General features: G+C 43.0%; 1 pseudogene; it reads left to right on the top strand.

The window, feature by feature from the left end:
* The first annotated feature begins 2,106 nt into the window (after nucleotides 1–2,106).
* Nucleotides 2,107–7,890, top strand: LOC106845018 (translation machinery-associated protein 16 pseudogene; annotated as a pseudogene).
* Nucleotides 7,891–12,287: the final 4,397 nt, after the last annotated feature.

The raw sequence follows: 12,287 nt of genomic DNA, 5'->3' as shown, positions 1-12,287 counted from the left end.
CGCGCGCTCTGGGCCCGCGGCGCTGCAGCCCGGACTTTGTAGCCGGAGGAAGGGCTGGGGGCGGGGCCTGGTGGGGCGGGGCCTCAAGAGGGCGGGGCCGCGGCGAGGGGCGGGGCCTGGGTCTGAGCCCAGGGTTCCGGAACGCTCCTAGGAACCTGGTTTTTCGGGCGCGAGTGGGGGTTCATCTCGGAGAGATTACGCCATCTGACAAAGTCAGTAAACTGCAGATGTGAGATCTGAGCTGAGATCGTGTAAACCCTATTCAGGGAGGATTTTCAGAAAAAGGTGAAATCGTAAATCTCATTCAGGTAAGGACAAGTGCTAAAGACTTTTACTCATTAATCAGCGAAGGAACCAGACAGGTGTTAGAACCAAAAGGCAATCGAAAAAGAGACCCACCTATACATCAGGGATATTGAAATAAATGTGTAAATGGGGCAGAACTAGTTTGTCCTCAGGGTAGGGGGTGGGGTGGGGATTGTTGAAACTCCTGCTGGACAAGACGATTTAAATGTCCATCAGTAACTTAAACTTACAAAGAGCTGCAAAAAAGACAACTTTTTGAACAGCTAGAATCATAACAAGGATGTGCGGTGTGTAGACAACGCACAGTTTTCCATTAAAACACAGATGTTTTTCTGCACCCCAAAATCTGCACTCTACGGTAACTGCAGGGCCCTCAACACACAGGGCCTGTAGGTATCTCAGAGATGACACCTCCCCAGCATCTTGGCCACAGAGAAGTTAGCAGTACACATGATAGAATGGAGGCCTGAGGAGCAGGGAGAAACAGAAGTTGGAGGAGAAGGGCCTGGGAGGCGGGACTCAAGGTGGCCACACAGGGCCATGTTTGGGCCAGCCTGAGGCTCTCCTCTCCCAGCCCCCACCACCCCTGTGTGCAGCTGGGAGTATTCAGTGCTGGACTGCACCTGCTGCCCAGCCAAGCTGAGAGGGCCTCTTTATTACAGTTGCAGACTTTGAACTTTCTGAGTCGCCAAGCTTCCATGAACCCTGAGAGTGAGGACGACGCTAAGGCTGTGGATTATGGGCCCTGGCCATGCTGCAAGGGGGACAGGTCACTTGGGAGCAGACAACGGTGATCCACAGGAAGGACAGAGATTGCAAAGCCCTGGGAAGTTTGCAGTGAGAAGGGGAGTAGGGTCACATGCTCACTATACTGTGCTTGGGTGAGCACCCAAGATGTGGACTATTTGGTCTACATTTAACCAGGTGGTCCCACGTCCTCGCTTGCCTGTTAGCAGTAAAAATTAATAAACTTTTTCTCCTAAGATGAAAACCTAGTTCTTGGAGACACTTTAAACAGCACTTGGGTGATGCTGAGTCTCTGGGGAAAAATATGTCTCAGCCTCCCTTCTCTTCTCCTCTCTGTAGCATTGGCCTCTAGTCTGGAGCGGGGGCAGCCCCTGCCCCCACCCCCACCCCGGGGCCAGGGAAGAGTCGGATCTTGTTAGCCCCAGCTTGCTGCCTGCCCTGCAGGCCCACGTGGTTCCTGGTCTCTCTGTGGGTCAAGATGAGCCTGGAGGTCCCATGTCTGTCTTGAGCTCACACTGGTCCCCGCTGGGGCTCCAGACCCGGCTGAGGCCTGGCTGGACCCCTAAAACCCTAACCTTGTAGGATTTCCATATAAAATACAGGACATCCAGTTCAATTTTAATTACAGATAAACAAATAAATAGAACATGAGATATTCCTATACTAAAAAATAATTTCTCATTTGTCTGAAATTCGTAATGAGCTAGGATCCTGTATTTGCTAGTCTGGCAGCCCTACCTGTGAATCTGCACTGTGGCATTGCTGCAGAGCCACCCTGGCCTGCTATGGGGCTCCTCTGATGCCTCCTGGTGGGCCCTCAGTTGTCCTTTGCTCCATCCACACCAGCACAGGAAGCCAGGCTGGCTCAGGAAAGCTGAGCCTGGGGACCTTCCCTACCTGACCATCCTGAGCCACCAGCTTGGTGTTGCGGAGTGGCCTCATGTTACCTGTGCTGGCTACTGCCCCCACCCCTCTGCCAGGCCCGCCGTGGGAGACCTAGGTTCACATCTGCCTGCTTTGCCCTCCTTCCCCCTCTCCCTATGGTGTCCCACAATGTCCTGGGGCCAGAAACCAGAATCAGGTGAGTGGACAGGACCTGTTCCACAGGCTTGGTTGTTGATATGCAGAAGGGTGTGGCAGGAACTCCTTGTCCCCCGCATCCCTTCTTTCCTCCCCGTGTCCTTTAGAAGTAGAAGCCCTGTGTGTCAGCTGGCTGTATGGCTGCCCAGATAAAGACAACATTCCCCAGCAGCCCTTACAGCTTAGAGGGGCCGTGGGAGCAAGTTCTGGTTTCCAGACGAGAGTGGAAGTGATGTGCGTAATCTGGTTGTGCCTGCAAAACACAGGGGCAGGCCCTCCACTTCTTCCCTGCTTCCTGCTAGCTGCCAGGTGGGTGTGAGGATGTGATGGTGGGAACTACAGCCGCCATCTGAGACCATTAGATGGAAGCCACATGTGGAGGACACAGAGCAACATGGGGGAAGGGGCCTGGGTCCCCGATAGCACAGACCACAGTATCGCCCTGGACTGCTTGTGTCCGGACTCCTCTGTAAGGAAAATAAACTTCTGTCTGATTTAAGCCAATACTACTTGGGTATTTATTACAGTCGCTGAATTTATGGCGGGGGGATACAGGAATTTAGAAAAACCTCTCTAAACAATAGCCTGCTTTGCAAGGCTATTATCCTTTTTCTGCAAAATCTTGTTAGCTTATTCTTTCTCATTGCAATCCTTCTGTGATAAACCCTGCTTTCCCTCTATTCAGATAGACGCCTCAGACCAGCTGGGGCATGAATAAAAATCACATTAAAGTCTTTTGACTGTTGCTCCCTTTTACAGAGTTCTCCCTCCGAGATAAGATGGCAAACCTGGGATGCCTGCCCTTACTGGGTCCCCATATTATTATTGTTATAATTACATGAACATTGCATTCATCTTCTCCTTTTAAAAATTTAAAGCATTGCAAATAAAATTAATGTTCCCTTTAATCCACACTCCTCCCGGTTTCCTTGCCTCCCCCTGTCCTCCGGAGACCCCTCAATATTCCATCAATGCTGTCAGGATGGCCTGTATCCTTCCAGATGTCTTAGAATACTTTTATGCACCTGTATGTAGGTGCAACTGTATCATGTTGTTTGTGTTTTATGAACGTGGGGTCGTGTTGTACACATTATTCTGTATCTTGTTTTTTTCACCCAGCAATATTTTTGAAACCAAGCCACGTTGATTTATATAGCTCTAATTTGTTCATTTTGACTGTTACTTAATACGCTACCATTTTAACACATATATTCTACTTACCTGTATACCCATCAGTGGACATTTAAATAGCAAACTACAATTATTTTTTAAATGTTAAAATAAACATTGTATAAACCTTCAAGGACACACATACTGTATGTTTTTTTCTTTTTCAGATAAAAACATACAAGTAGCGTTGCTCACAGTAACAGCACGGACATTTTCACTCATAAACTGTTGTGCAAAGCGGCCCCACCATTGACATTCTCCCCAGCAGGGTGGGGGTCAGTATGGGTTGCCCCACAACCTCTCAGACATTGATATCATGGAACTTTAGGACTGTTGCTCACCTGCTGGGTGCACGCAGGTGTCTCGCTATTGTTTTCACTTGAAGTTGCACAGCTCTTGGTATTGCTCAGCCGTTTGGGAAGGAGTTATTTCTTGAGTCAGTCCTTTTGGGGCCTTTGCACATTTCTGCTGTGATGTGTAGGAGGCTGTCACATTCTGGATAATCATATTCTGCCTCATACACAGAAATGGAGCACATGTGTGTGCTGTTCTTGGAATTCTCAAAGACTTTGTGGCATAGGTGTTTTAGATTTCGATATGGTCACATTTGTTAACGTCGTCCTTTATGGCTTTGCTGTTTTCTCCTGTTTAGGAGGACCATCCCGACTTCAAGGTCACAAAGATATTCTCCTGCATTTTTAGCTAATAATTGTTCAGTTTAGTTGTGTCTGTTTCTTATTATCCAACTTCCAGATACCCTTTGGGGATAGGTCTTTAATATTTCATCTTCCTTTTTGGTTATTGACCTATTCAGATTTTTCTCTTTCTTCCCCAGCCAACTTTGCTAATAAATGTTTTCCTAGAAAAGTGTCCGTTTCATTGAGGTTTTCAAATGTGGAGTATTAAGTCTTTCCTAATCACAGTTTTTAATTTCTTGGTTCTGCCGTCTCTTTAATTCTGATGTTGTTTATTTGTGTCTTCTTTCTTGTTTTCTTGGTGCTTTTTGCTGAAGGACTGTCTATTTTATTAGTCTTTTCAAAACACACGCTCTTGATTCTGTTCTATTTTTTTGTTTGTTTTCTATTTCACTATCTCCACTTTTATTTTCTTTCCTGTTATTTTCTTTGGATTTATTTTGTTGTTCTTTTTCTGCTTTCAGAAGTGGACAGTTGGTTCACTTATTTTTAAGCCTTTCTTGTTTTCACGTGAATACAGTGGAGGGGACCCACTTCTCTCTGAGAGTGATTTTCCCTGCCTCCCACAGGGCTGGCCATGTAGCACTTCCATTCCCATTAAGTTCTAAATACTTTGTAATTTCTGTTCCAAAGCAGTCCTTACTTTGCTGCAGTGGATGGAATTCGTCAGCCTTTTCTGTTATGACTAGTGCTTTTGTGTCTTTTTCAAAATGTGCTTCTGTTACGGCACAAAGTTGGGGTTCTCTGCCCGATGCGCATAAATAAGCCAATTAATTATGGCATCCGCCTTGGGGGAAAAATCAGCTTTTATTCTGCGAGACGGATGTCCAGGGAGACAGGGGGCGTGCGCCCTCAGATCTGATTCCCAGATTCAGGATTTGGGGCAAAATTTAAGAGGTTAGGGAGAACGGGCTGCACGTGGAAACGCTGGTGGGGCAGGCTCTGATTGGTGGGCTTCAAGCATTTATGGTGAGGTTATAAACATTTATGACAGGGTTCTAAACGTTTATGATGGCGTTCTAAACGTTTTTGATGATGTGGGGAAGGAATTTGAACACCAGATCTTCCTGAACGATGGACCCCTAGCTTCTGATAAGAGTCCGACTTTCAAATTTCCATCCTGTCCTGGTCCTTGGGTTCTGTGGGGAGGAGGGTCTTTGGTTCTGAGGTCGTTTCGGGTCACGATTCCTTCTTTTGCGCATGCCCTGGCTACGTGACTTTGCAGTTTTTCTGAAAGACAATCCTCCTTCACTCTGTTGATAAGAGATGGGGTCAGTTGAGCCGATACCAGAGGGCTGGCGGTTACACTTCCCTGCCCCAAAGTCATGAAAATATGAAGTACTCCTGTCACCCAGGGAAGTCCCTGAAACATTTTCCATGTCTAATACTTTGTTTTAAGTTTTGCTTTCTTATAGGAACCAAGGCAGAACGTTGCCAGATGGCCAAACATCAGAACTGGTCCAAACCAGAAAGGTCCAAGACGGCGATGGGGAGCCATGCACAAAAGGAAATGTGTGCAAAGGGTGCCACGTGCAAGAAAGGAAGCCTGTGCCTTCCCCAAATGCCCCCCGCCCTGAGCCGTGACGCGGAGACCCCTCTGCATTCACGTCCCATGAGGACCATGCTCACCTTCCCTTCCGGGAGAAGGTGTTTTAGAGCACGACCTCTGCCTCCTCCATTCACTGCTCAGTAAGTAAAGGTTCTGCTCTGCTGTTCCGAACCCCCAGTCCCCTTCTATTGGCGTGAGCAACTCTGGGCAAAAAGACCCACTTGTGGGTCACCGGTCCCTTAGGGTTAGGTAACTCTCCATCATCTGTTATTTTCTAGAAGCTTCATTGTTGTGCCTTTCACCTTCGGATCTCCTGCTCACCTGGGCTTTTTTGTTTATGATGTGACGGAGGAGGCCGTTTTCTTTTGTACCATCCATATGATACAACCCCACTCATTCATGGTTTTGGGGAAGGCTGTCTTCACCCCATGCTCTTCAGTGATTATTTCTGGAAAATCAAGTGTCCAGACATACTTGACTCTGTTTTGGATTCTGCGATATTGTAATTTATAGTAGGAAATGTATACTTGGTCTTGTTTCTGGCACAGAGCTCCTAAAACCCTTGAAATTTCCTAGGTGATAAGAATGTAGGGTCTGCCCCAGCTTCTCGGGCCCCCCGTGTGTTTGGGCTGGAGTCGCCCGGTGAGCTTCTGCGCTGCTGTTGGTGAGGTTGCTCGGGGCCTGGAGTGCGGAGGTCGCCCGAGGCCTCGAGGATGTAACTCAGCCGAAGGCACCAAAGGGAAAAACTGTAGGATGGGAGAAAAAAGTCATCCATCCATACAGTAGAAAAGCAGATCAAATTATGAGAGAGGCTCACAGACAAGAGAAAAATGAAAGGCTGAAGAATGAAGAGGAGTTGCGTCTCAACCTTGTTGATGAAAAACTGCAGTGGTTTCAGAATCATTTTGATCCCCAAAAAGTAGGCTATTCAGAGAAAGATGCTTGTGAATTAACTGACAGGTGTTTAAATCGATTCAACAGTGAGCAGGAGCAGACTGAATTACATAACAGCATCAAAGACAGGCAGGGAGGGCGCGCTGTTCCCAGGAGACAGTCAGCAAGCGCACGACGGAGCGTGAGCAACAGCGGGTATGAAGGATACAAGGATGCATGCGGCCTTGAGGTTCCAGACGCTGTAAATGCAGATAATCTGAAAACTCTCAGGGAACAGGATTTTGATCTGAAGAAATTGCCAAGCACTACAATGAGAAAAACTTGTGCTAATGACGCACTTCCCAAGAAATGCTGGAAGAAAACTGTTACAACTGTAGACAAAGATTTAGAGGAACTGGAACTGAAAGATGACTCTGCCTTAAACGCCTTGGATGCGGAAATGACGTCAGTGGCCTAATTGTCTCTGCTTGACTTGAAAATAACGTGAGAAAGCTTCAATTTACACCTGAATTGATTATGGTAAATAATTGTCTGGTTACAAGAATTTGCTGTTGAACTCATTCTCTTACATGAGGAGAACACTTTGTCCAGTTTCAAAAACAGTGTTATGATTTTATTTAAAAATGAATGTTGCTTTTCATTTACATTAAGTTGCGAAAATAGATATAACGAAATAAAATAAAATAGAGATCTTTAAAATCCATTTAATCTGAATTCCCGGGGTGGAGGGAGCAGTATGAATGAGGACAAAAAGTGTTTTCATTTTTTCCCTCGTGTTTACTTAGGATCAACTAATCTCCATTTGGGGCGTGAACAGCAGCCTGCTTTCTGAAAGGGTCCTCTGGATGCTTCTTGAGCAGTGTGATTGCAAAATTGCCTTTCAGTGATAACATTTCAGTAGTCTTCCTTAAACATTAAACCTATTTCCTTTCCTTATAAAATAGGGAAAATGTGATAAGGAATTCATACACACTGATGGATGGTACATTATTTTTATTATCTTTGAGCCTTAGTTAAATGGTAGAAAAAAATAAACAGTGTCATGTTGATGTCCCACGCTTAATCTGTTATCTTTTGATAGGGATAATTGATTTCAGCTTAGCTCTTCTTGTTTTGCATATTATTTTCTGCTTTCTCATTGTGCCAAGTGATAGGTTTTATTTGTGGAAACAGAACTAAAGATTAGTGAGCCAGTTATTTCAATTGTGTTATTTTTTCTTCTAAGAGATAGGTAAAATTACATATAATATGACACATAATATATAATATAAATAACATATAATATAAGTATGATATAACTAAGTTTTTAATGACAAAATATAACTCAGTTTTCAAGTATCATGAAAAACATGCATGTGGTAGAATGTTCTTCACAGAACTTTTTAAATGCAAGCATCTTTTAGTTTATTTTCTAAAGGATGCAATACAAGTGTATTTGAGTCTTTTCAAGAAAAACAAAACATTAATGCTGTATAAGGTTAACAAGATATCAATTAAGTCTTGTCAACAATTTATTTAAAGTTACAGCTTTTTTACTTGGAAAATTAAAAATAAAATTTATTTCCATAAGAAAAAAAGAATGTAAAGGTGTCTTTTGTTATCTATAACAAGCCCCTTTCAGCCACCCCAGAGTATATGTTAATGAGGTGACTTCTGGGAAGCCCCTAAGGATGAAAGCTGGTTGCTAGGGAACCAACCTTGATTAGTGAGCTGGCACCTTCTGTACCCCCGCCGGCCGCCTGCTGGGAGGGGAGAAGGGCTGAAGATTGAGTTAACCACCGATGGCCAGAGGTTTGATCAATCATGCCCGTGCAAGGAAGCCTCCATAAAAATCCCTGATCTTTGGGGTTCCGAGAACTTCTGGGTTGGTGAACACATGGAGGTGCTGGGGGGGGGGGGGTGCACCCAGAGAGAACATGGGAGCTCCGTGCCCTATCCCCATACCTTGCCCTCTGCATCTCTTCCATCTGGCTGTTCCTGAGTTATAACCTTTTTTAACTGTCAATCTTAGGTACATCCAAGCCTGTCTAGGCATCTGCTTCTCAGAGGGTGAGAACCAATGTACCATCCATGAATTTAGATTTTGCATTTCTGTTAATGATATTTTCTAGTTCTCTGTATTGAGGTCTTACACATGGATGGTTAGATTTACTCCTAGTAAGTGACACTTTGTAAGTGGCGTCTTTGATCCATTAAAGAAGACTGAAAATCCTTCTCATCTCCTCCTGTCGAAAGGTGGAGTCCACTACCCACCCCTTCTCTGGGCTGACCAGTGGAATGTGGCCACAGTGGCTGCCGGTGACTTCTGAGCACAGGTCTCAGGAGGTCCTGGGCTTTCTGCTGTTGCCCCCTCCGACCTCTGTGCTAAGACTGCCATGCTATGAAGAAGTCTGAGATGAAAGAGAGCATGCAGAGGGAGGCCCAGACGTCTCAGCCCTTTCAGGGGAGGCCCCAGACACAGGAATGAGGCCAATACAGGCCACCAGCTCCAGCTGGAATGCCAGCTAGAGGAGGGACCCCACACAAGGCCAGCGGAAGAAACGCCCAGCCAACCTACAGAATCGTGAAATATAGTACATGCTTGGTTTTTTTAAGCTACTGAGTTTTTTAGGTGATTTGTTATGCAACAATTGATAACTAATAAGTATTTGTTTTTAAATTTCATTTTCTGTTTGTTGCTGGTACAATGATTCTCATAGATTGACCTTGTATCCATCAACTTCTCATTCTAATCATCTATCTGGAGATCCTTTGGGATTTTCTGGGTAACATATCAACTGTGAAGAATGGCAGGTTTATTTCTTCTTTTACATTCCTTACATCTTATTTATTTTTCTTTCCTCACTGCACTGGCTGTGACCTCCAAATCAATGCTGAATGAAAGTGTCATGGTGGGGTCCCGGTCTTGTCCCCAGTTCCCAAGAGAAAGCTTGCAACACTTCACCATGAATTATGATGTTTGTTGTACGTTTTTTGCAGATGTGCCTTATTAAGCAAAAGAAATCCTCTGCTCTACTGAGTTCACCAAGAGGTTTCAATCCTAGATGGGCATTGGATTTCACCAACCATTTTCTTCTACAGATCTTGAGATGATGGTACGATTTTTATTCTTTATTCTGTTAATGTGGTAAAACACATTGATTTGACAATGTTGTCCAAGTCTGTATTCTGGAAAAAAAAACAATTTGTGATGTATTATCTTTCCTGTTACTTCTGGCTTTGGTTTGCTAACATGGTGTTTAGGACTTTTCTTCCTATGTTTGCAAGTGAGGTTGACTGACCACTTTCCTTTCTTGCAATTTTCTCATCAGGTTTTGGAATCGAGATTATGATCATCTCATAAAACAAGTTGGAAGATAGTCCCTTTTTCTCTTTTCTGGAAGAGTTTGTGCAAGATTAGGGTTATTTTTCCATAAATATTTTGTAAAGTTTACTCATAAAACCATCCGAGCCTAGAAGTCTATTTCATGGAAAGTTGTTTGATTACAGATTCTATTTAATACTTTTAAGACCATTCAGATCTTCTTTTTCTTCCTGTATTAATATTGGAAGTTGTGTTTTTGAAAAAAGAAAAGTGTCAATTTAATCCAATTTTTCAAATTTTTAGCAAGGAGTTATTTCTAATATTCACTTATTTTCCATTTCCATAGCTTCTGTAATGACGTTTATTTTGTTTTCCTATTTCATTAATGTTTCCTTTCGTCTTTGTTGTTTCTTTCCTTTGTCTTTCTTTGGGTTTAATTTGTTGTTCTTTTCCTAACTCCTTGAGGTTGGCGCATCTCCTTGATTTTTCAGGCTGTCTTCTTCTCTAATGTTGCAGTAAAACCTGAACGTCAAGCATGGCTTCAGCGTGTCCCACAAGGTTTAATATGTGGTTTTTTTCACTTTAATTAACTTCAAAATATTTTCAAATTTTCTTGTGGTTAATTTTTGAATCCATGGGTTCTTTAGAAGTTTATTCCTTAACTTCCAAACGTACTGGGACACCTTAATTTACTTTGTGTTATTGACTTTTAGTGTAGTTGAATTGTACTCAGAGAACATACTCTGTATGATTCAATCCTTTGCAGTAAAACTTGCTTTATGGCCAAAACACGGTCAATTTTTAAAAGCAGTTCATCCTCACCTGAAAAGACTATATTCTGCGGTGTTCTGTATATGATTATTAAGTTACATTTTCTCATCATCTTGTTCAAATCTTCTATACATTTATTGATTTTTTTAAAAATATGATTATTCTATCGGTTACTAAGAGAGGTGTGGTAAAATTTCCCACTATGATTTTGCATTTATTTATTTCCCCTTGTTTGCCCTTACGCATTTTGAGGCTGTGTTATTAGGTGCATGCAGACTGAATTTGCCTTATATCTTCCTGGTAAATTGCATAAGTAACCATCATGAAATGACCGCCTTTGTTTCTAGTAATGCTTTATGCATTAATGTCTACTTTGTTTCGTATTATTATAGCTATAAAGCTTTCTTTTTGTTAACATTTGCAAGGTAAGTCTCTCTTTCCATCATTGTACTTTCAATCTTTCTATATTCCTATGTTTGAGATACTCTCTTGTAAATGGTACATGGTTGGGGTTTTTTACAACCCAGAATAATGATCTTTGCCTTTTAACTGGAGCAATTAGTCTGTTTACATTTAACATAATCATAAGCATATTTGGTTTTAAATCTACCATTTCAATGAGTTTTAGCTCTTTCCTCCCTACTCAATATTCCTGTTTTTCTCCTTTCTTGCCTTTTTAGATTGATGGAATGCCTTTTATTATTTCATCCTCTTCCCCCTTAGCTTGGCTGTTATATACCCTTTTACTATTATTTAATGGTTATTTGAGAGATTATACTACATGTCCTTCATTTATCAAAGTCAAATATTGTTTGATACTTTTACTTATTTTCAAGACAATGTATGGATTATGGAACACTGAAACTTCATATATCCCTATATCCGTTATTTTTGCATAATAAAGCAACCTAAATCTAGTGGTATTAAACAAGAGTAGTTTTATTATACTCACAGATTCTGTGGTTTAGGGACTTAGAAAGGGCCAGAGGGGACCTCTTGCCTCTGTTGTATGATGTCTGAGGCCTCAGGTGGAAAGAGCCAAAGGCTGAGGTTGATTTGTTGGCTGGAGGCGGGCATTATTTGAATGTTTATACACTCATATGTTTGATAATGGATGCTAGCTGTTGACTGGAACCCAAGCTAGGAATGTCACCAGGTACACCTACATGCGGGTGTCCCATGGAGTTGCTTGGGCTTCCTCACAGCATGGTGGCTGGATTCCAAGAGCAAGTGCCTCAGAAAGAGCCAGGTAGAAGCTGTATTGCCCTTCATGACCGCGCCTTGGAGGTCAGATGACATCCTTTGTAGTCAGAGCCCCACACAGATTCAAGGGAAGGCAACACAGACACCCACCTCTCAGTGGGACAAGTGTCAAAAGTCACATCATAAGGTGAACATGTGGATTGAGAGATATTGTTGTGACCATATTCGGAAAATACCATTTGCCACAATCCTCCTCCAGACGTATACCGTAGTTGTTGGGAATATTTTTACTGTATGTATTTTAAACCCCACAAGACATTACAGTCATGTGTTGCTTAACGACGGGTATAGGTTCTGAGGAGTGTGTCATTAGGCGATTTCGTTGTTGTGGGAACATCACAGAGTGCACTTATACAAATCTAAATGGTGTAGCCCACTAAACACCTAGGCTCCGTGGTACTGACCTTACAGGACCACTGTCAGATATTTGGCCCACCGTTGACCAAAATGTCATTACGTAGCACAATGACTTTACTTATTTTAATGGCTTTATCGGGATATAATTCAA

This window comes from Equus asinus, chromosome 13, assembly GCF_041296235.1.
Source record: "Equus asinus isolate D_3611 breed Donkey chromosome 13, EquAss-T2T_v2, whole genome shotgun sequence".
Classification (NCBI taxonomy): domain Eukaryota; kingdom Metazoa; phylum Chordata; class Mammalia; order Perissodactyla; family Equidae; genus Equus; species Equus asinus.
Note: the sequence above shows the minus strand (reverse complement) of the source record. Positions and strands in the feature narration are given on the sequence as shown.